Raw genomic sequence first — 21,696 nt, 5'->3', positions numbered from 1 at the left:
ATATATAATATATAAAAATATAACACGGAAATTACATAATTGTCGATGCAATAATTTATTTCAACCTTATGGTATTTTCATGCATCTAAAGTAGACAATTACATTTTTGATACAAGTATATACATACATGATACGAGTATCAAAAATGTAATGGTCTAGTTTAGATGCTTGAAAATACCATAAGGTTGAAATAAATTATTGCATCGACAATTATGTAATTTCCGTGTTATATGTTTATGTTATTGCTCTGTTTACCACATTGAGCTCTCATACCCGGATTTCCTCCTGGAATTATTCCATTATAACCCTATACATATATATATATATATATATATATATATATATATATATATATATATATATATATATATATATATATATATACATTGCTTCCTTAAAGTTTACATTGAATTCAATTATATTTTATTCGAGGGTAAATATAAGCAATATCTATAAGCAATACATTAGGTATAATATTACGAAATAAGAAGTGACTCTTACTTAATGTGCCGCAGATGTTATGTTTTCGTGCATGTATAAGTACGCATAAACACTTCACTTTTAATTACTCATAACCTACGTTCTGTTCCTTTTTCTATTTTGCGTCTTTATGTGGGATTTATGCACACTATTAATACTTATATCCTTGAGCCAACCTTTGATTTTATTATGTTGTACATAATATAATCAACAATTTTATTAATATAGTAGCCAACCGTATATCCGCATTGTCTGCGCATATAGATTAACTAAAGACATTCGATTGCGCACATTAAGATTAAACATTTCTATAAACAAAATTCCTGTTTTTAAACTCTACCAGTACCTTCCCCATTCCTGGTATTAATTTCCCCTATTCTCACTCTTTTTGTTTACGCGTGTATCATCTATTTCCCTCTGATTCTCTTTCCCTTTATATCTATATATCTATTTATATATTTATCTATGTACCTGGCTGGTCTGATAGACATCTCTTGGATTGAATAAATGACAAGATACAGCTTATAATTAACTTTTAATTGACATATGTCTATGGGGAAAAGTCACTTTTTTATTTTTGATACGACTATTGGAAACACATAATTATAAAATAGTAATTATATGAACACACAACAAGAAAAATGTATGTATATGTCCAAACATAGATTTGTTTTTATTACTGAACGTAACAATCGGCCATCTTGACCGGTGAATAGGAGGGAACAAACGATTCATTGTAGTTATTCGGCCGACCAGGAATTAGTTATCTTTTCTGAGGCTAACACTCAAGTAATTCATGTTTACATAGTAATAAAGTAAACCGTTATTACAAGGAAGAGGCCTGAAAAAAATAAAGACATGAATAGCAAAACGAATAAAGTCTATTTTATTATGAAACATGAATTCATTCTGCTTCTTTACCAACGGGAATTCTATTTTGCACTGACAGACGGATGTACAGCAAATCTAATTGTTATTCTTTCACTTACAGATGCATAACGCTTGTGTCGAAAAGATGTTAAATTCAAGGGGCGTAATTCCGTTAGACTAAATAAAATGATAATGTCATCCATCGCTTCTAAAGATGACCGTGATGATTAAATTGTTTGTATATGTTCCGGAAGAGCTTTTCAGTCCAGATCCATCTCGGAAATATCTCCCGCTGATGGGGCACCTGTTAGATAATTCTTAGCAGAGGTTTTTAAAGTTGCATCTTTACTAATAGAACGATTCCTCTTGTGAACTTTACGATATGTTCAAACATGATATATATATATATATATATATATATATATATATATAAAGTAGTAAGTTATAAAATATATATGGCGGCATATATATATTTTATAGCTTACTATCTAGCTCTTCCTACGTATTGAGCACTGTTGAAGTAAATACTTAAATTTTACGCATAAATTTTTACTTTCGTATACTTTAATTTATACTTTCGTATACTTTAATTTATGGGAGTAAATGAAGTAGTTATTTATATATATATATATATATATATATATAACTAATTCATTTATTCACATAAATTTACTATACGAAAGTATACATTTATGCGTAAACTTTAAGTATTTACTTCAAAAGTGCTCAATACGTAGGTAGAGCTAGTTAGTAATTTATAAAATATATATGGCGATTAAGCTACACTGAATATTCTGCGTTTCATCCAACTATAGGATTCGTCAGGCTTATGCGCGAATTCTGTCGTTGCTTCTTGTTTTTATACATGTTGAGGATTACTAGTTGGCCAATCAGCTTTCTAGTATCCACCGCGCCCCTTCCTACCAGCCAATGGGCATGCATTTTATCAAACAAAGGATCTGTTTTAGAGCTAGGTTAGTGGTTTTAGGTGGCCGTTCTGCGTCTTTTTTTTATATACATATAAATATACCTATGTGTACACAATAATGCACATATATATATATATATATATATATATATATATATATATATATACATATATGCGTGTGATCGTTTATGTATATTCATGTTTATTTAATTTATTTATTTGTATAAAGAGGCAAAAATTTTCTATCCTGTACTTTAAAGAACCTCAAAATCTATTAAACTGTAGGCGGGAAATAGCAAACAAACTGTGTTCGCAAAATAAAACTTACTCTAGGATAGCGATACAAAATAGCTTTAAAACTAACAATAACAATAGAAAACAAACAAATAAATAAATTAAAAAAACATGAATATACATAAACGATCACACGCATATATGTATATATATATATATGTATATATATGTGCATTATTGTGTACACATAGGTATATTTATATGTATATAAAAAAGAGAAGCAGAACGGCCACCTAAAACCACTAACCTAGCTCTAAAACAGATCCTTTGTTTGATAAAATGCATGCCCATTGGCTGGTAGGAAGGGGCGCGGTGGATACTAGAAAGCTGATTGGCCAACTAGTAATCCTCAACATGTATAAAAACAAGAATACTCAAGAATACTCAAAGTAATTTCACATCTTTCTACTTTTTCACCATTCCAGTGATCTGTAAGTATAAAGAGGCAAATAAGTTGTTTGGTTTTGTTTTGTAAGAACAAATAAAACATTATTTATTGGTGTGATACTATCGCTGTCTGAGAACTAAAAAATGCAATTTATGTTATCTTAGGAAATAGAGACAAAATATTGTCTTTGTTGTATTTCATCCATGTATTTAACAAAGAATATTTGTCAAGACATTTTCTAGAGATATTCTTTGCTTTTTGTCATTTGACGTGTTTCTCAGAGTCTGACCGTCTGTGAAACGTTGCATATACAAAAAATAATTACCAGACAGCAATTCAATTAAAATTTTATCATTTGAGATAAAAATAGTTTATTTTATAAAGTCTTTATACGCAAACAAACTAATTAATTGCTAAAGCAACTTGAAAAACATGCTATGCTTTTAAATAATTATTTTATTCTCGTACTGTAGTCTCCCAGTCTAATCTTGGGATCGATATCTTTGTACACTAATTCGTTGTTGTTGACTTTACCTCGTGTCTAGCGAGTGGGCAACATCTTTTTAGAATGTAATAATTGTAATATGCTTGGTGTTTCATCTTTTGTTATCATATAAAGTTCCAAATATACCAGGTCGTCTTAATAAATGCAGGAGACTTGTGAAACGCTAATATATTATTTCAAATAATAACTAATATATAATACTCTCAGAAATGCTGAACATTTCTTCCGTTCAATTCACAGGGGTGTCTTAACCTAGAAATCCGAATTGTGGGGCGTTTTGTAGATGAACATGTCAGATATCATTCAAGCTCTTGACAAGCACAGTCAAGGAATCGATAAAGTCAATATTGCGTCAGCATTCTTAAGTCTCTTCTAATAACCGTATAAAACATTAGTAATTTATGATATTTCAGTCTGGATATTCTGAGGGTCAATTCTAAGATGCAATGGAACTAAAACTAAATTAACTGAAGGGATTTAATAGAAGATATCACGGCAATATTAATGATTTATCATTTCTATTATCGTAAGTACTCCTATTTCCTTACAAAATAATAGTGAGTATCGGGCGAAACCTATTCACGTATTTAGAAACAAGTAGAAAGCAAAAAAAAGTCATAAAAATTATGAGAAGTGAATGCTCACTGATAATTAAAAAAAAAAGGAGCTCAGCAGAAGATGTAATATTTTCCCCTCCGCATGCATGAGAATAATATTAAGTGCCATATTAAAAACAGCATTACTTAGGTAATCCACTGAATTGCTATAAATATTAGTACAAAACCCGTCTTACGTCTGTAAATTACCTGTATCTATAAACTCCTTTACAAGAGATATACTTTTGAAGAATGAAATGGCCCACAAAAAGATAATCTTGCAGAAAGACACGCTAAAATATTTGAATTCCCGGAAACAAAGTTAGAAATATTAAAACAGTGTTTTCGACAACACCTCTGCCTATTAATCGAATAGAATAAATCGTTTCAAGGTTCAAGAAATCGCAAGCATTAATCCTTCTTCATTTTCTTTGGATAAATTTAAAATTGTGCATATCTAATAATATATTCTTTTTAGACAAAGTAAATTATTCCCTTATTATCTCACTAGGTCTTTTCACACAGGCTATAATCAAAGAATCCTCTGTGAGGAAAACCTGAAGTGTTCCCAAACGTCTGAGTACTCTCCACTTCTTTCAATAAGGTTTGCTAATAAATTTGCTTTATCGTAACAATCGTTTACCATGGATTTTTCATTAGTAGCATCCATTGGTCCTCAGTGGAATATGAGTGGCAATAAGCTTCCTCGAGGACCTAGTCCTCTTCGCACTCATCCAGTGGAAGCTCAGTTAATGCTTGTATCCTCGATTTTTCCATCCTCCTAAGTCCATTTGACTATTTGGTTCAATACCAATCGGACTGACGCCAATTTTTCTTGTGGGAAGGTGAAGGAGAAAGAGATGAGAAAGGAAAATGGTATGCGAGCGGAAATAGGAAAGGAAATAGGTGCTTTATACGAACTGAATGGTTGAACGTGGTTAAAGCTGTGCTCATTTTTGCATACACGATTAATCTTATTGATTTCTGTTTAAAAAAGACACGAATAAACCTAGAACCTCATCCTCCAACATAGATCCCTACTGCCATGTCTCCTTCTCCAACATCACGGGTCTACGTTCCAACCTTCCAGAGGTTGAAACCCAATTACAGACGATGAAACCGGACATATTCCTTCCAAGCGAAACTGGCATAGGGCCGATCACTTCCCTAGATAAGTTCATAATAAAAGGATACACTAACTTAACATCTAAATCTGACCCCCAACATCGCCATGGACATTGAATATGTGCCTACATTAAAGATGGCTTTCCGTGTGGTAGGGATATCTTAGGAAAATACCCTAATTCACCTTATATGTGCTTCCGGGTTGCATTTGCTTACAGCAACACATTTATATTTGCCCTCTATCGCCCCCACAACAGCGGGGATACTATCTTTAAGACTATATCCGAGAAAATTAACCACATCCAATCTCCTCAGCCTCTGGCTAACATTCACGTTTGCAGTGACTTCAATGTCCATAATATGGAATGGCTGACCCACTCAAATAAGACAGACGACAAGGGGAGTTTCTGTCATGATTTTGCCATTGCCTATGACCTCACTTAGATACTACTGGTCAGTATGCAAGCTTTCTAGACCTTTTTTTCACCACATCCCCTGAGCTACGCTCATGTTACGTTCTATCTCACTTGAGATCCTCCGACCACTCCGTTGTATCAGTTAAGATAAAAATGGAATGTAATAAATCTTCAGACTACCTCTCCACCGTACTGTATATCGATACTCTATGGCTGACTGGGACAGCTTCCGTACATTCATACCTTATCTACCTCTGCACTCCATGTTTAAAAAGGATGTGTCCTCTACAGTATCAGACCTGACCGAATTATTAAAAACCTAACAGCCAGTCATGGTTCTGTCCAGAATGTGTTGCTGCCATCGCGCAAAGACATCACTTTTTCCATTGCTACCAACGTAATAGATGTTATGAGACTAAAGCTGCTTCAGGACTGCCATCAACAACTGTCAAAGAGTAATAAAAATGCAAGAAAGCTATATACCCAGTCCGTTAAATCACAAGTAGCTGATAAGCGGCTTGGTTCCCACCAGTTTTGGCAAATAACAAATAGGATTCTGAACAGAAGCGTGCGTTCTATCTCAACCATCATCAATAGATCTGAGGTCATGTCGCCAGCATCAGACAAATCCAAACTATTTGCCAAGAATTTGCAGCTAATTCTGCCCTATGCGACGAAGGCAATCAACTCCCCGTATTTCAGCCTATAATAGACAACACGCTATGCAACATACAAATATCTGTGCTGAGGTCGCCAAGCAAATAACGAACCTTGATTCCAGTAAAGCAACTGGCACAGACGGCATTCCAATTATATTGATGAAAAAGCTTCAACCATAACTTACCCCTATACTTACAAAACTGTTTAAGCGTTGCCTTAAGGAAAAGTGGTTTCCAACAGCCTGGAAAACCTCATTAGTAAGGCCTGTATTTAAGAATTCAGATGATAAGTCATCTCCCTCTCAGTACACACCAATAAGTCTGTATTTAAGAATTCAAGTGATAATTCATCTCCCTCTCAGTACAGATTAATAAGTCTCCTGTGTGTCATGAGTAGACCGTAAAAGACGAACTTCTCTCCGATTCTCTTTCCTCTAAACTTGAGTGCGTGGTACAGTGGGGGAAGAGGTGGCTGGGTTCTTTTAATGCATCTAAAACCAAACTCTTATATTTACATCATCAATGCTCTGATCCCTATCTGGCATCAGTCTCGTCTTTGAAAGGCTCCATGTTTTGACAAGCTTCAGGGCTTTACCTTTACTCCTGATCTGAAATGGAACACGTACATCAAGTCTGCTGCCAAGGTCGCTGGGAAAATGGTGGCATCCTTCTACCGCTCCAGAAGATATCTCACTACTGCTGCAATTCTCTATCTGTATAAAAGCCAAGTACGTCCAAGGATTGAGTATTGCTGCCACATCTGGGCTGGAGCTGCTAAAACAGCCTATCTTGCCTTGACAGAGTAAAAAATAGACTTCGTGGCTTAGTGGGGGGTACCCTTTTTTCTTACCTGCAGCCTCTCTCCTACAGAAGAGACTTACGAGCCTGTTTTTTTTATTGTCATTTCCATGGCAAATGCTCGTCCGGGCTCGAACCTCTGGTCCCCCCTCGCCAATCTTTCACGAAAAAAACCCGTCTAATTGAAACCATTTTCTGTAATTTCCCAACTCTTTATCTGTGCCTAAATGAAAACTAGATTCCATGAACAAAGGTTATTTCTTAGAAGTGCACGCCTGTGGAACTCTCTTCCGTTTGCCAGTTTCTCACCTTACTACAACTTTAATGTCTTCAAGTCCAACATAAACAAATTCCTGATGAATCGCCCCCTAAAGTAAGATATTTATCAAATCTTCACTAGTAACGATTACTAAAATACTCTCCCATCGATTACTGTACACGCAATAACCCTTATCCCGGAGTGGCTTCCGGGCCTTTATAAGTGTTGGCCTACATGTACACAAAGAAAAAATAAAAATTGTCTCTATACATCTAATGGAGAAAATATTGTGGCCTGGCGCTTAACTACAGACTGTCTAACTCTCTTTCTATTCACTTTTTGCGCAATACTTTTGTCTTAAACTGTGGTTTGCATTATTTATATACCCCTTTTCTAGGTTCAGCACACTATTATTATTATTATTATTATTATTATTGGCTCACAAGGAACGTTCACTTGCATGGTGTGCGTCTGTGGTTCCTGTGTGTTAGTTTTAACATTTCAGGATTTTTCCTTAATATTTAAACCGTTTTCCTTATAGTTAATCTGTATATTTTTCCAGCCATTCCTCGGATTCTAATTTCTCACATTCTTTTTTCCAAGTTTTTCGGGATTGTCCCTAGTGCCCCTACTATTATAGATATTATTTTGATCTTCCATATCACTTTCAGCTTTCTGGTTAACTCTGTGTATTTACTCCTTTTCTCCTTTTCTTTGATATTTACTCTGCAGTCAGCTGGAAAAGCAAAGTCTACGATTTGACAGGATTTTTCTTTCTTGGTAATTATTATGATATCTGGTCTTCTTCCTTGGATGGGTTTATCAGTTTGTGATTCTTGTTTTCAATTACTGTTACCGGCTTATGTTTGTACCACTTATTATTATTATTATTATTATTATTATTATTATTATTATTATTATTATTATTATTATTATTATACTTATTATTATTATTATTATTATTATTATTATTATTATTATTATTATTATTATTATTCACATTTTGCGTCTGACTCTTTGTATTGCTGATTTTGTACTGACAGGAGGATCATAATAAATGAACAAAGACTATTAACATGTTCTATTCTTCATTTTAAATTTATCTCCCCTCCACTACCTCTTTCTACCTATTCTATCTCACTAACGTTTAATTCCAATAATGATAAGGTCTTTAATAAAAATTCCAACCAGACCTTAAAAATCTTTTCACTGACCCATAAAGAAGAATTACTCCAGAAATATGCCCAACTTGGATTTCTACTCTATGATGTAGATTACACAATATACAGCTTGGATCTCATTACCTCACTGCTTTAAAGCGCAATTACCTTGGATTTTACCGCGCAATTTGGAACTAAACCTGTATATCCTTTTCTTCAATTTCCTCTGCTATGTGACTTCTATCTAATCAATTTCTGATTACGATTTTCCATGTCTAACTGACTTTAGCAAAAATAATACCGTTATATCTATTTGCTAATATTTTCTTCTCTGAAGAGATGGTAAGCATCGAAAACCTATAGGATGAGGAGATAAAATTTCGAAAGTATTTTTTGTCTTACTTGGAATAATAAAATATCCTTGCTTTAAATAAAGGTTTTTTTAATTTCATTGAATCACTATAATTTGCTTCATTTGCTATATCCTGTATATTGAGCAATTCCTATTAAGATGGGATAATACATAGAGTATTACGACCAGTAATATTTTGTAAATCTTATAATCATAGGTTTCCATACCAGCTAATGTTGGATAAATCTAATCGTAAGAATATTAAGCCGCCTCCAATAAAGGTTGAGCTTTTTCATCCCTTCTAAATATCTTTGACAAAGAATACTTACCACTTTCCGCTAAAACCTTACTATTTCCTCCAAACGCTCATATATACACAGACTAATGCAGGCTATTAACAAGTTGCTTATAAATATCAGATGGAAAGCTTATTATTTTGACCAAAACAACAATAAGAAAAACATAACTAAAAACAAGTGAAACACCCCGAAACACTTAACATAAGTCTTCCAATTAATTCTAATAGAGAACAGAACTGCTGCTAAATTCTACGGACTAAAAACAAATCCACACCCTATGTTTAACCCGGAACTTGAAAACTTTGAAAACATGATGATTGATTTAGTTAAAAATATAAAATTTAAGAATAACATACACACACCTAACAGCACAGCTAAGAAAATAAATAATTTTGCTACACAAGTCAAGAAAAGTTCACATACATTTGTTCCAGCTGATAAAATCAAAAACTATTATAAACTAGAATATAGCAATTACAAGAAATTTGTATACAAAGAATTAAATAAATCCTATAATAATATATAATATAATCCTGAAAATGAAATAGATTAAATCAGCACAGAAGCTAAAAACTTACTTTACCTTATGAATATCCATGAGCATACAGAAATTGTCACTCCTGGTACTCCCAGGTTTACATTAAAGGACCACAAACAAAACTTCCAGGAGAACCCCTCCATTAGACTAATTTGTCGATCCAGTTCTGATCTTAGGCTAGTAAGAAAGTAAATCTTAGATAGAATCCACAAGAGATAAAGTTAAATTCCCACTTTGGCAATGCCCTGACTCGGTTATAAATTGTTTTTTAAAACTTAAAGATAAGCAACGACTAAACTTTATTACTTTCGATATAAATAATTATTATCACTCAATCTCTCCAATACTACAAAATAAGGCACTAATATTTGCAAAATAGCATTCTGACATTACGGATTTAGACATTAAATAAATCTTATTAACCATAATAAGCTTTGATGGTAAATATCGGACAAGGTAGGATACCCCTAATGACTTCGACATAATAACAGGATCTTCCGATAGTGCACAAGTAACTGACTTAGTGGGGCTTTTTCTATTAAAAGAAATTCATATAGAATTCAAAAACCTACAAGGGGGGCTTTACAGGGATGACGCATTATTCCTTACCCCCGCGAGATCAAGACAGTACAATAACACTATTAAATAACTACACACATTTTTCAAAAACTTTGGCTTAATAATTGAAGTCGACCTCGAAAAAAACAGCGAATTTTTTTATATGTTTCTTTGAATCTATGTTATGAATCTTATACCATACACCGAATCTAAACCTATTTTATGTACATAAACAGTCTAATCATCCAAAGTCAATAGTCAAGTCATTAGTTCCATCTATCTCCAAATTTATCAGCGGACACAAAAACCATTGACCAAGCATCGACATTCTACAGCAATGTTTTAAAGATCTCAGGATATAAAGAACGCATGGAATATAACGAAAAAACTTTTAGTGAGAAAGCTAGATTCATTGATTACACAAAATATGACTAAAGAAAAGCAATAAAATAATCCAAAATGCTCCTAACAATATTAATTCAATCCCAAACCGAAGTAAAAATAATAAAAATAGAAAAGTAAGGTGTAAAAAGGCCAGTTGATTTAATCCTCCTCTCAGTAAAAACTAACGTACCAAAAGAATTCTTTCAAATAGTGGAAAAATGTTTTAAATACCCACATAAGTATAATACTATATTAAACAAAAACTCTATGAAAATGTCATACTCTACAATGTCTACTCTAGCACAGACAATAATTTCGACTAATAACAGAAAATTTAAACAAGCGCAGAAAATCCCAGCTGATCTAATACTTGGTAAACAAATGTAACTACCAAAATAAAAATGAATGCCCTCTCAATAACGATTGTATACACAAAGACGTGGTATACGCTTGCACAGTCACGCAATTACTAAAACATGCAAGCAACCAATCTAATGGGGAAATAATGAAGATAATTGAAGTCCATAGGACGCAAGTATATATAGGGAATAATATGACCTGGGTTCTAATAATAACAATAACAACAACTAAAACGAGATAACCGATTAAATAATATAATTCCCAGTGCAAACCAGAATAGGATTAAACAGCACCCGCGTTATATATCTTCAGGACCCCTCTCAACTCAGCTCTCCAATATAAGATTCCCCAACACTGGGATAAATGAACCAATAAACAATAATAAAACAAGGAAACATTCACTTATATAGGCGCATCCTCTAACTTAATTAAAGTAAGAATTTCAAACCACTTGCACTCTTACAGAAATGAAAGATTTCAAAACAATGATAATAATAGCACATCTTTAACTACATTAATCAATAGCCTGGAAGACAAGAAAATTCCCTATTCAATTAAATGGAGTATGCTGAATAAATCTAGATCATATACGCCGGGGGACAAATTTTGCAATCTTTGTATATCCGAAGCAGTTAACATTATCACCTTCAATAAACCCATAATAAATGCAAAGATTGAACTAGTTGCTAGGTGTAAGCACAAGGATACATTTAAATACATCCAACTTAAAATAAAATAACATACACTCTATATATACAGATAAATGGGTAAAAATAATACTAAATGCATATCGCTTGTGAATAAAATCTAAGGTAGCACTTTGCGAATTAAAAATGTTTTTTAAAAAATATGTTCTCAAACATCTCATCTAACCTATATAATAATACCTTCGTATTGTTAATTAACATTTTAGGTAAATACTCACCATACGCACATTAACGTACTACAATTTTAAATTCTAAAACATAATTGGTACTTGTGGGATCTTGTTGGAATATTGTTCCAAACTAATATGTAGCTTCTCAATTAACGAGTGTTAAATAGTGTTAAACCTTCCACATGGCAAAGTAATTTCCCGATGTACACATATGAATATGGACGCGTAATACTCAATAATGTGCCATCCTTGTTGGTACTAGTGTGACCCAATTCTAGAGCCTTAGTTACATAACCCTATACACTTATTTTCTGAATGTTAATTAGCAGTATAGGAGCCAATTTGTTTTTATTATAATTAGTTTCATTACGTGCACTGATTATTACAATTAATAGTATGACTAATTGTATGCTTTCTTTATATTTAAATTTATAATCTTTAAAGTACGTATGTATGTGTGAATATGTGTATGTATATATATATAATTGTGTATATATGTGTGTGAATGTATATATGTATGTGTGTATGTATATATGTATATCTATATGAAAATATATGTATATATATATATTTGTATATGTATATGCATATGTATATATATGAATATATATATATGTGTGTGTGTGTGTATAAAGTTTTTCAAGTTAAATATTATTAAATACTATCATTATTATTACCGAATTTTTGATAACTCCAAGTGAAGCCATATTATTTTCGATTTAACAGTAAAGGATCATCATTAGTGTTATAAAATTAAAATAACAAGTTCTATCAATACGCTTAGTTTTAGATGTACAATTTATTTAAAGGATATTGTCAATGAGTATAAAATTAACAAAAAGAGCCTCTTATATATAAATTGTTTGAGTGAACTGGATTTAATAGATTTAAACAGAGTAAAGAAGTTAAGATGTAATTAGGTTAATTAGTTTAAAGATTGATTTCTGCTTGAAAAACGCAAAATTTCATTTGCTTCTTCTTCCTCTTCCTTTCTTTCATTTTATTTTATTTTCTCTGCTTCTTTTTATTTTTCTCCCCATTCCCTATACCCAAGACTACCTTTACCTACGAAAACGGCTACTCAACATTTTCATAGCTTTTTATAGCGTGTTTTAACTTGTCTATAGAGGTCACTCTTTGCTCTCACTCTCTCTCTCTCTCTCTCTCTATATATATATATATATATATATATAGTCTTTGAAGTTTTTAACCTTTAAAACTATACAAAAAATGTTTTTTTTCATTCGTTAAAAAACATCATGTCAGTAAGTCATTTAATCACCTGCAATCACTGCATCAACTCGCTCTCGAATTTACTATAATACCGATAATTTATTTTTCAAGGGATCATCAGTTATTTACCATGAAACACTGTTTCGGAGATTTAAAAACAAAACAGTATATTACATCATGGCTCCCGGCAGTGTTGATCAAACACCACCACCCTATATATATATATATATATATATATATATATATATATATATATATATATATATATATATATATATATATATATATGCATACATAAATGCATGTCTTCTGCCCCATCCATTCTAAATTTCTCTCCCCTCCACTACCCCTTTCTACCTATTCTATCTCACTAACGTTTAATTCCAGTAATACTAAGGTATTTGATAAAAAGTTATTAAAAGCAGACTTTTAGATTTTTAACTTATTTTACCTCCTCCATCATACCAATAGCCTACACTGAAAGACCCTGTTTACGTATATAACTCAAATGATATGAATGAATATAAAACAAAAATAATTGCAAATGATAGTCCAAACGTTAAAACAATTTCGCTATATGTGTTTTCTTTTTAAATGGCCCCCACTTTCTCTGGTCTTGTTTCCATCAAAGGATGGGCAATAAGTTTCAACTACATGTATGATATTCTAAGAAATGAAATGTTTGAAATAATTTAAGTGACGTGTTAACATTTCTAACATTTTAATAAAATAAATACTTTGTATAAGAATTCACATATAGACATGCAATTACTGCAAGTCTCATTAAAATCTAGTGATAGACAATTTCAACTTTACCCGATACCGATAAAATTACAGATTGTTGTCTATATTTCCGATTCCGATAAAATTACCGACTCCGATTCTTTTTACATTTCTAAGTATTTAATTGGATATTACTTTTATATTTAATTTTTTTTTAAATTACTTGAAAACGTCCACACTAAGTCTGTATATAAACATAAACTGTACACTTGGTGATGAACGCGTATATTACATGAATATACTTTTAAAAATATGCTTCGCAAATCTTTTCCTTGTAATTGATTGAAATTATTGAAACAATTAAAAAAAATTTTTAAGACAAAGGCGATATGTGTTTGTTGTTAACTTACTAAATACTATTTGAATGTTTTCATAAACCGTTGAAAATAGTTGACGACTGCTATGCAGAATAAGATGGTGTATGAACAGAAAAGTTAACGTGTTAAGAATGAGTTTCTGAATAACATGGTTACTATTAAGGAAAGCATTCTGAACCTGAGAAAAACAGAGGTGAGATATGTTTTTACCTATTCTGTACTTATCCTCTAGCAGTTCATGTTGTTTTCCAAAATTATAAAGATTTGGTTAATTACTGCTATTTTAACATGACAAATATATAGTAGATTGAGTTGTTTCAATGACAAAAAAAACGAATAAAGATAATAGAAATGCCATTATCACTAATAATATCAAATTTATAGATTAACACTATCAGACAGAAAATAAGGTTCTATTTTTGTTTTTGGGGATTACATGTTAACATCTTGAAAAACTTTGCGAAAAGAATAACAGCAACAATAATTTTAGAATCAGGACAGGCAGTGCAATTTAGGATATAAAATTAATGTAAAAATAACCACCATTTCCAGAATATTCTAACGTTGTAGAGATTTTCACTAAATTTTCTATACAAACCCCAAGGCAGATTTGCAAAGTCGTAACTTTTCCTAAAAACTCACAGAATTTATCTAAAGGAGAAAACTAATACGGTTTAGTTAACTGCTCTAAAATGCAACAACTTATCGAAAATAACACGCATTTAACATTTAATTAATATGTGATATAGATCTAGTTTCATAATTTCTTTAAATATTGACGTTTTTGTTTTTAGTTCTACCAAGTTTTTAGGGTGTCAACATGTAATCGCCTAAAATGATTGAATCTCGTTTTTGTTTGGAGAAGTAATTCAGCTGAGTATTTTTATTACAACAGCATCAACAACAACAACAACAACAAAATAATAATAATAATAATAATAATAATAATTAGTACGTATTTTATATGAAAATTAATTGAAAAAATCTACTAATTATTTTTGAATTCATAAAACACAATTTAAATGTCCTTAGAATAATATTAAAAAAAAAACTGCATCTGCATTTTCGCAAATTTGCAGTATTTTACGTGGCTCTATTCAGTGGAATATTTCTGTGACAAATAAACTACCCAAAGTTTTCAATAAACCAAGAATCATTTTTTATTATTAGTCTCGATTGTATGGCTTTCTATATCCACCTCAAACAATCTTAATTAATTTTGTTTTGCAGACTGTATACAGAGATGTGATTGAGAGGTCGATTTGCATTCAGACTGAAAACAGTGGATTACTCTGACTGTCTAAGGCACCACAGGCATTTTGAACTCTAAGTGCAAGTAATACGGACAGAATCAAACAGGAACTCACGCCAAAGGTTATTTCACACGAGAGTGTGGAAATTAACAAATCGATTTATGCATCATTCAAAGTAAACCTTTTCTCATACGTTTCGACCCTGTTTTAATATTTGAAAATGCTAGATGAGAAACAGGACTAAAGTCTAGCGGACAACCCCCAACTGGACTAAAGCTGAAAGCATAAAATTTATCTATATATTATTTTAATTGGAATTCATTATTGAGATGAATATCATATATATTAATTCATTTATTGCGGACTATTATTCCTATCTTTATTAGTTGTTGTTTCCCGACGTTTCGATCAACTATTCATCTGGCGTTCGTCAAGTGGTAACCGCGACCGGTAGGAACTTCGAATCTCCTAACTGCATTCTCAGCAATCACTGACATCGTAGTTGTTGGTGTCTCACTACGTTTTGGCTAAGTAATAATCTGGCCGGCTTTGGGTAGGATATAAACCGCTATCTTCAGTGAATGCTCACCTGGAACCGTAGAGATAGCGGTTTCAATCCTACTCAAAGCTGGCCAGATGATTACTTGGCCAAAACGTTGTGAGACTGCAGCAACTACGGATGGCAGTGATTGCTGAAAATGCAGTTAGGAGATTCGAAGTCTCTATTCGTCGCGGTTCCAACCTGACGAAGGCCAGAGGAATAGTTGGACGAAACGTCATGAAACAACAACTAATAAAGATGAGAATAATAGTCCGCAATAAATGAATTAATATAAAATTTATAGTTAAAAAGATCTTTTAATATACAAACACTTTTTGTATTTTATTTGTGGTTTCATTTTCGATTTCATATTTCACTTTTTATTTAATTCATTTACGTGTGACAGTATTTTCTTGACAAAATTTTGTTCAATAAACTTAATTATTCGAAAATGCATCTAGGAAATTTACGTAAAGTTTCAAATTTTGTTTTGTTTAATTCACGAAAATAAAATGTTGCATAGTTCTTTCAGAAGAGATGACGTATATTATATATTTGTTGCTCTGTGTATTTGTATTAGTGAGTGTTCATTTTGTGAGGGATATTATTGTGTGTGAGATAGACAGGGTATATATTAAGAGAGATATAGTCTTGTATATATAAAGAGACAGGGTACATGTTAATACAGGAGAGCCGACGGCATGTAATACACAATGAGAGGAGATTTGGTATATCGATAGATAAACCGAGAGATAGTGCGTTTGACATTTATACTGTTTGAGTGTTCTGTGAATGGGAGTGTTTCTATAACATTGACACATATATTTCTTTACCTATTTTTGAGATGATGATTTTCACAAAGTTCTTATAATATAAATTGTCAATACCTCTTCTGTTGAATAACATAACACGAAGACGCAGATACAAAAAGATGAAGTTGTTCGTTTATTCCATTTCGACCGGTCAATGGCTTTGCATCAAGGAATTCAAGTCTTTACATGGTTTTTTCTTCTCCTTTTCGCTTCAAATGTTCCATGTCAGCTCTGTCTCTGACTTCTCTCTTCTTTCCTGACTGACTGACTGACTGACCGACTTACCTTTTGCCAAGCTCCAACTATATTGAAAACTCATGACGTCATTGCATGACCAACACGTGCATATCAGACACATGGCCTGACACGCCTCACGTTTTTACAAAGCCGACTCTCTAACCTGATTTTTGATTAACCCATTTTAAAAACATTTTCCATTGTCCGTTTTTAAATTCCTTATTTTAATTTCATTTCTTTAACAGAAAAATTAAAATTATATCATTACATTCCTTTTTCAATAATCAACTATCTAACTATTTTATGTGAACTAAAACAATGGTAATTCTACATTCCTTTTTACAATAACATTCTGTATTAATTATTTTAACTTATGATCGGAATTCTCAATTCCAAATCTAGCTTCGCAAGTTCGATTCCTCGGCTATCTCATATTTACTCAATTACAAGAACAGGCGGCTGTTCTTTAACAAAAATACATTTACCTCGTAGTTTATGTTATTATTATCTATAGATTTTTGTATTTCTAATTGTTTAAAAACTGTAAGTAATTATCAGTAGTATTAGCAATGAAAACTTAAGTTTTCCAAAAAATGCAATAGATCGTTTTTAGAATTGGGAATCAGATTTATTTTTTCCGATTACGATACTCCTAAAAGTTGCGATTAATAACCTCAGCATTATTTAAAATATCAGATAATTCTCTGATCTTGGAGGAAACCGTATTTCTTTAATATGTGCTTTTCGGTTTTTCGTTAAAAACTAATTAGGCTCAATTTTATCGACCGCTATTTGTGAAAATTAATTGCATATGCCGTCTTATATTCACGCACTGTTGTAGCAATAAAAAGGAGCAAGACGTGCGTGGTGAAACTTCATGTTAAACTGGATATTTATTTTCAAATTAAAGATATTAAAATAGAAAAAGAAGTTCTTTAGTCTATGTTCCCCCCACTCTCTCTCTCTATCTCTTTGTTTCTGTTGCTATCGATTTCTCTGATCCTCCCTTTACTCATTTACTTATCCTTTCTCTCTTTGTAGAAATATTTTTGAATTCAAATAGTCTTCAATTTTATATGTCTGCGCAAGTTTTATCGCAAACATTTTATGTGTGGAACGTGAAATGACATTTGTGCCTAAAAAGGTGTCAAAGGAAATTACTGATAGGTGGAAATGTCTAAGAAATGTTTATTTTCAAGCAGCCATATATATTATATATTTGACTTTTTTACATACAGACCTTCTGTATAAATGGAACATTGTGTGCGTGTTTGAGATTTCGTTTCCCATGGATTTCTAAACGTGCCTAACAGTCTTCTTAGATACATCTATCGGAATACCTTGATAATCGTAAAAAAACTGAGGAAATTAGAAGAAAAGCTACATATACCTTTAATATGTTTCCATTGCGTCAATGGCGTATTGGAAACATATTAAAGGTACATGCAGCTTCTCTTCCAATTTTCGGATTTTAATTATGTCTAACCACAGTTCATTTCCTTTTAGCGGATTGATTGTTGCGATATCTTTCTAATGGGTTAAGGACATAATAGATTCATCGATTGACATAATGATTAAGTAATGGATTTTGCGCTACGAAACAGATACTGTCAAGAATTATAGAAGTAAGCTGAATTAAAGGAATAAATGATATGATATCCAACATCACGACATTTGGAATATCATTTGTATTCATTTATTTTCTCTCTCTCTCTTTATCTCTCTCTTTACCCCTCTCTCTCTCTCTCTCTCTCTCTCTCTCTCTATATATATATATATATATATATATATATATATATATACAAGACTACCCGTAACCAGTTCGGTCAGTATGTTATATTTGCTATGGAATTAATGTATGAGCGTGACACTTGTGACGTAAACAAAATAGTTCTTTTTTTGATATAACAGAAAAAATTTCTATGAAAGTATATTAAAATTAAAAAAAAGAATATGGATTGATTTCTATGTGTCTTTCTATTTATAATTGTTTATTTTGAAAAGAAAAACAACTTATAACCATCGAATTATAAGTGGTTTGCCATACAGATAAATGTGCACTGAATAGATATCATAATACTTAAATTCAAATTTTGGTACATCCTTTTTAAATGAAAGTGTTAGTTGAAAGCGCAGAATAGTTAAAACAATCTCCCCATGTTAACCATGCCGTTTTAAATAGGAAATGAAAATAAAATATAACTTTTCCATTTATTTTAAACAAACATGCATGGCCTATTCGGTCAAATATTTAAATTATATGTTAATAAAAAGGTCAATAAAACTAATTAAGACAATGCAGAAATGAACGACGAAAAATAAATCAGAAAGTATTAACAATTGTTTATTTGGATCATTTAAACGCGAAAAAAATTGAGACGCTTAACACGTACGCAGTACAGCAAAACATATTTTCGGTGTTATTTATTTATGGTGGGAGTGTAGAAGAAAATGCATGAATGTTTTTAGGAAAAGCATATTAAAAAATGGAGAATAAATTAAAACAAAGGAAGGCGGTGGGGAAATCGCCGTTGTAAATTGTTCTTATGGTTGTCAACGGGTTAAAGTTTATTTATTTGTAAGAAAATTGCGAGAGTATAGTTGTAATACAGACTACTTGCCAAACATCGCAACCCTTCGCGTGTTAAATAATAATTTCTAAATAACGTAAATATTTCAGTGCGCACGTCAAATTCTGCAAAAGTAGAGATTTGTGTTTATTTGTTAAGGGTTATGTTTTTGAGCTGTATGAAAGTGTTTATGAGCTTTTTATCATTTTTATGTACTTTACATCATATCAATCTTTATTTCTTTATTAATATATTAATATTTTATATATATTTCCTTATTCTGACTGCTTTTTATCTGGAATGGTGCGGCCATAGCGGTAAGTGTTTATGCCGAGAAATGACCAACTCGAACGCCTGTTCTGTCCTCTTTCCAATCTGGTTACGTTTTGCAGGCAACTAGTACCTGTATATTAGTCGATCGATCTTCACTTTTGAAAAACGTAAGCCAGGAACAAAATTCAGGAACAATTAAAAAAAAAAATTGAAGTCATAGTAATGATTTTGAAAAACGTTCTCATTTGTATGTGTTTCGCAGAAAGCAGCTGATCGACAGATCTTGCTTTACGCAATTATGACGGGGAACTACTTTACCGTTTCTTTTCCCAATTTTCGACTGCTTTTCGTAAATGGCGCGGACCCTGTGGTTATATAGCGCTTTTGAAAAAACTCTCAATGCAGATTTTAACATTGAAAGCCAGAATATTGAAGCAATATATGATCATTCTGTATTTCCTCTTTCTCCTCTACCTCATTCCCCCGTCTCTCTCTCTCTTTATATATAAATATACAATTATATATATATATATATATATATATATATATATATATATATATATATATATATATATATATATACACGATTTACATATTGAATTAAGCCAGACACTTAGAAAAGCAAATAATTTGCGTCCTTCCATTCTATTTGAGAAGAAAATACGGTGCGAAGCCGATAAGAGCGGGGGTGTTCACGAACACACATTCCAGATGGATTTTAGATCTTGTGTCCCATAAAATGTTCAAGATTGTAATTATCAGTGAAAAAAAGGTTGGGAATTTAAAATTGCAAAACACAAAATAAAAAAAACAAAAATAAACCATGGAGGGAGGGAAGGAGAGAGAGAGACAGAGTGAGAGAGAGGTCAGACAGACAAACATGCAGACAGAGAAGAAAACCGAAGGGCGAGCCGTCCAGTACGTTTGACATTTCTTCGCCGGCGCATCACACACACACATGCATGCATACATACATACATACATACGTATATACACACATACACATACACACATACATACATACACACACATAAAGCTAAACGCAGGTTTTATGTGCCGTCTCTCTCTTTGTCCATGAGCAAAAGTTAATTGTAAATATATTCCTATGTTGAGAAATTCGTCTGTGTTGATTTCCAGAAAAGCGATAAAAGGGTTGTCAAGCATTTGTAAAGTGCAAACTATGCAATAATATATACATTTATAACACAACACACTGACTATGAAACCAATGATATGTATTGTATTGTGAATAAAGATCACATGATGTGCAAAATTTGCATTCTTAACCAATTTTAGATTTGGTTTGAATTTTACTACTAATGTTGATGTGTGTTAATAATGAAATTTAGTTGATGATTGTACGTATATTTCCATTTTGGTGTCTTTTCGCATACTTTCGGTGAATGAATTTGCACGGTGCACTCGAATTAAATGGATGCACATTTTTGATTATGCATCAAGTATAGCTCGCGTAACTAATCTTTAATGTCTTCCAGATTAAGAGTGTCAACAGTATTTAAATCACGTACTATCTTTTATGTGAGTAAGTAGTTTTTTTAATTGTAACAACTTTGAACTATGCAACCGATTTAGATTCAAGCCCAAGTTTATTTTTCTATCCTAGCTTTACGAATTTACTATATTAGCGTATAAGATTTGGATTCGATCAAAATTCATATCAGTCATTTTTTATTGTAAGTAATTTTGAAGGTGTAGCGTATGTAGATCGTAAAGACAATGTTTTTTTTACATAATTTCATATGAGCTATTAATTTGGACAACGATTTTATGGTCATCAGCTTTATGCTTGTGTCTTAATGCTATAATATCG

This window comes from Euprymna scolopes, chromosome 26 (assembly GCF_053919585.1).
Source record: "Euprymna scolopes isolate OS-2025 chromosome 26, ASM5391958v1, whole genome shotgun sequence".
Classification (NCBI taxonomy): Eukaryota; Metazoa; Mollusca; class Cephalopoda; order Sepiida; family Sepiolidae; genus Euprymna; species Euprymna scolopes.
The sequence above is the reverse complement of the archived record's forward strand: the minus strand, read 5'-3'. Positions refer to the sequence as shown.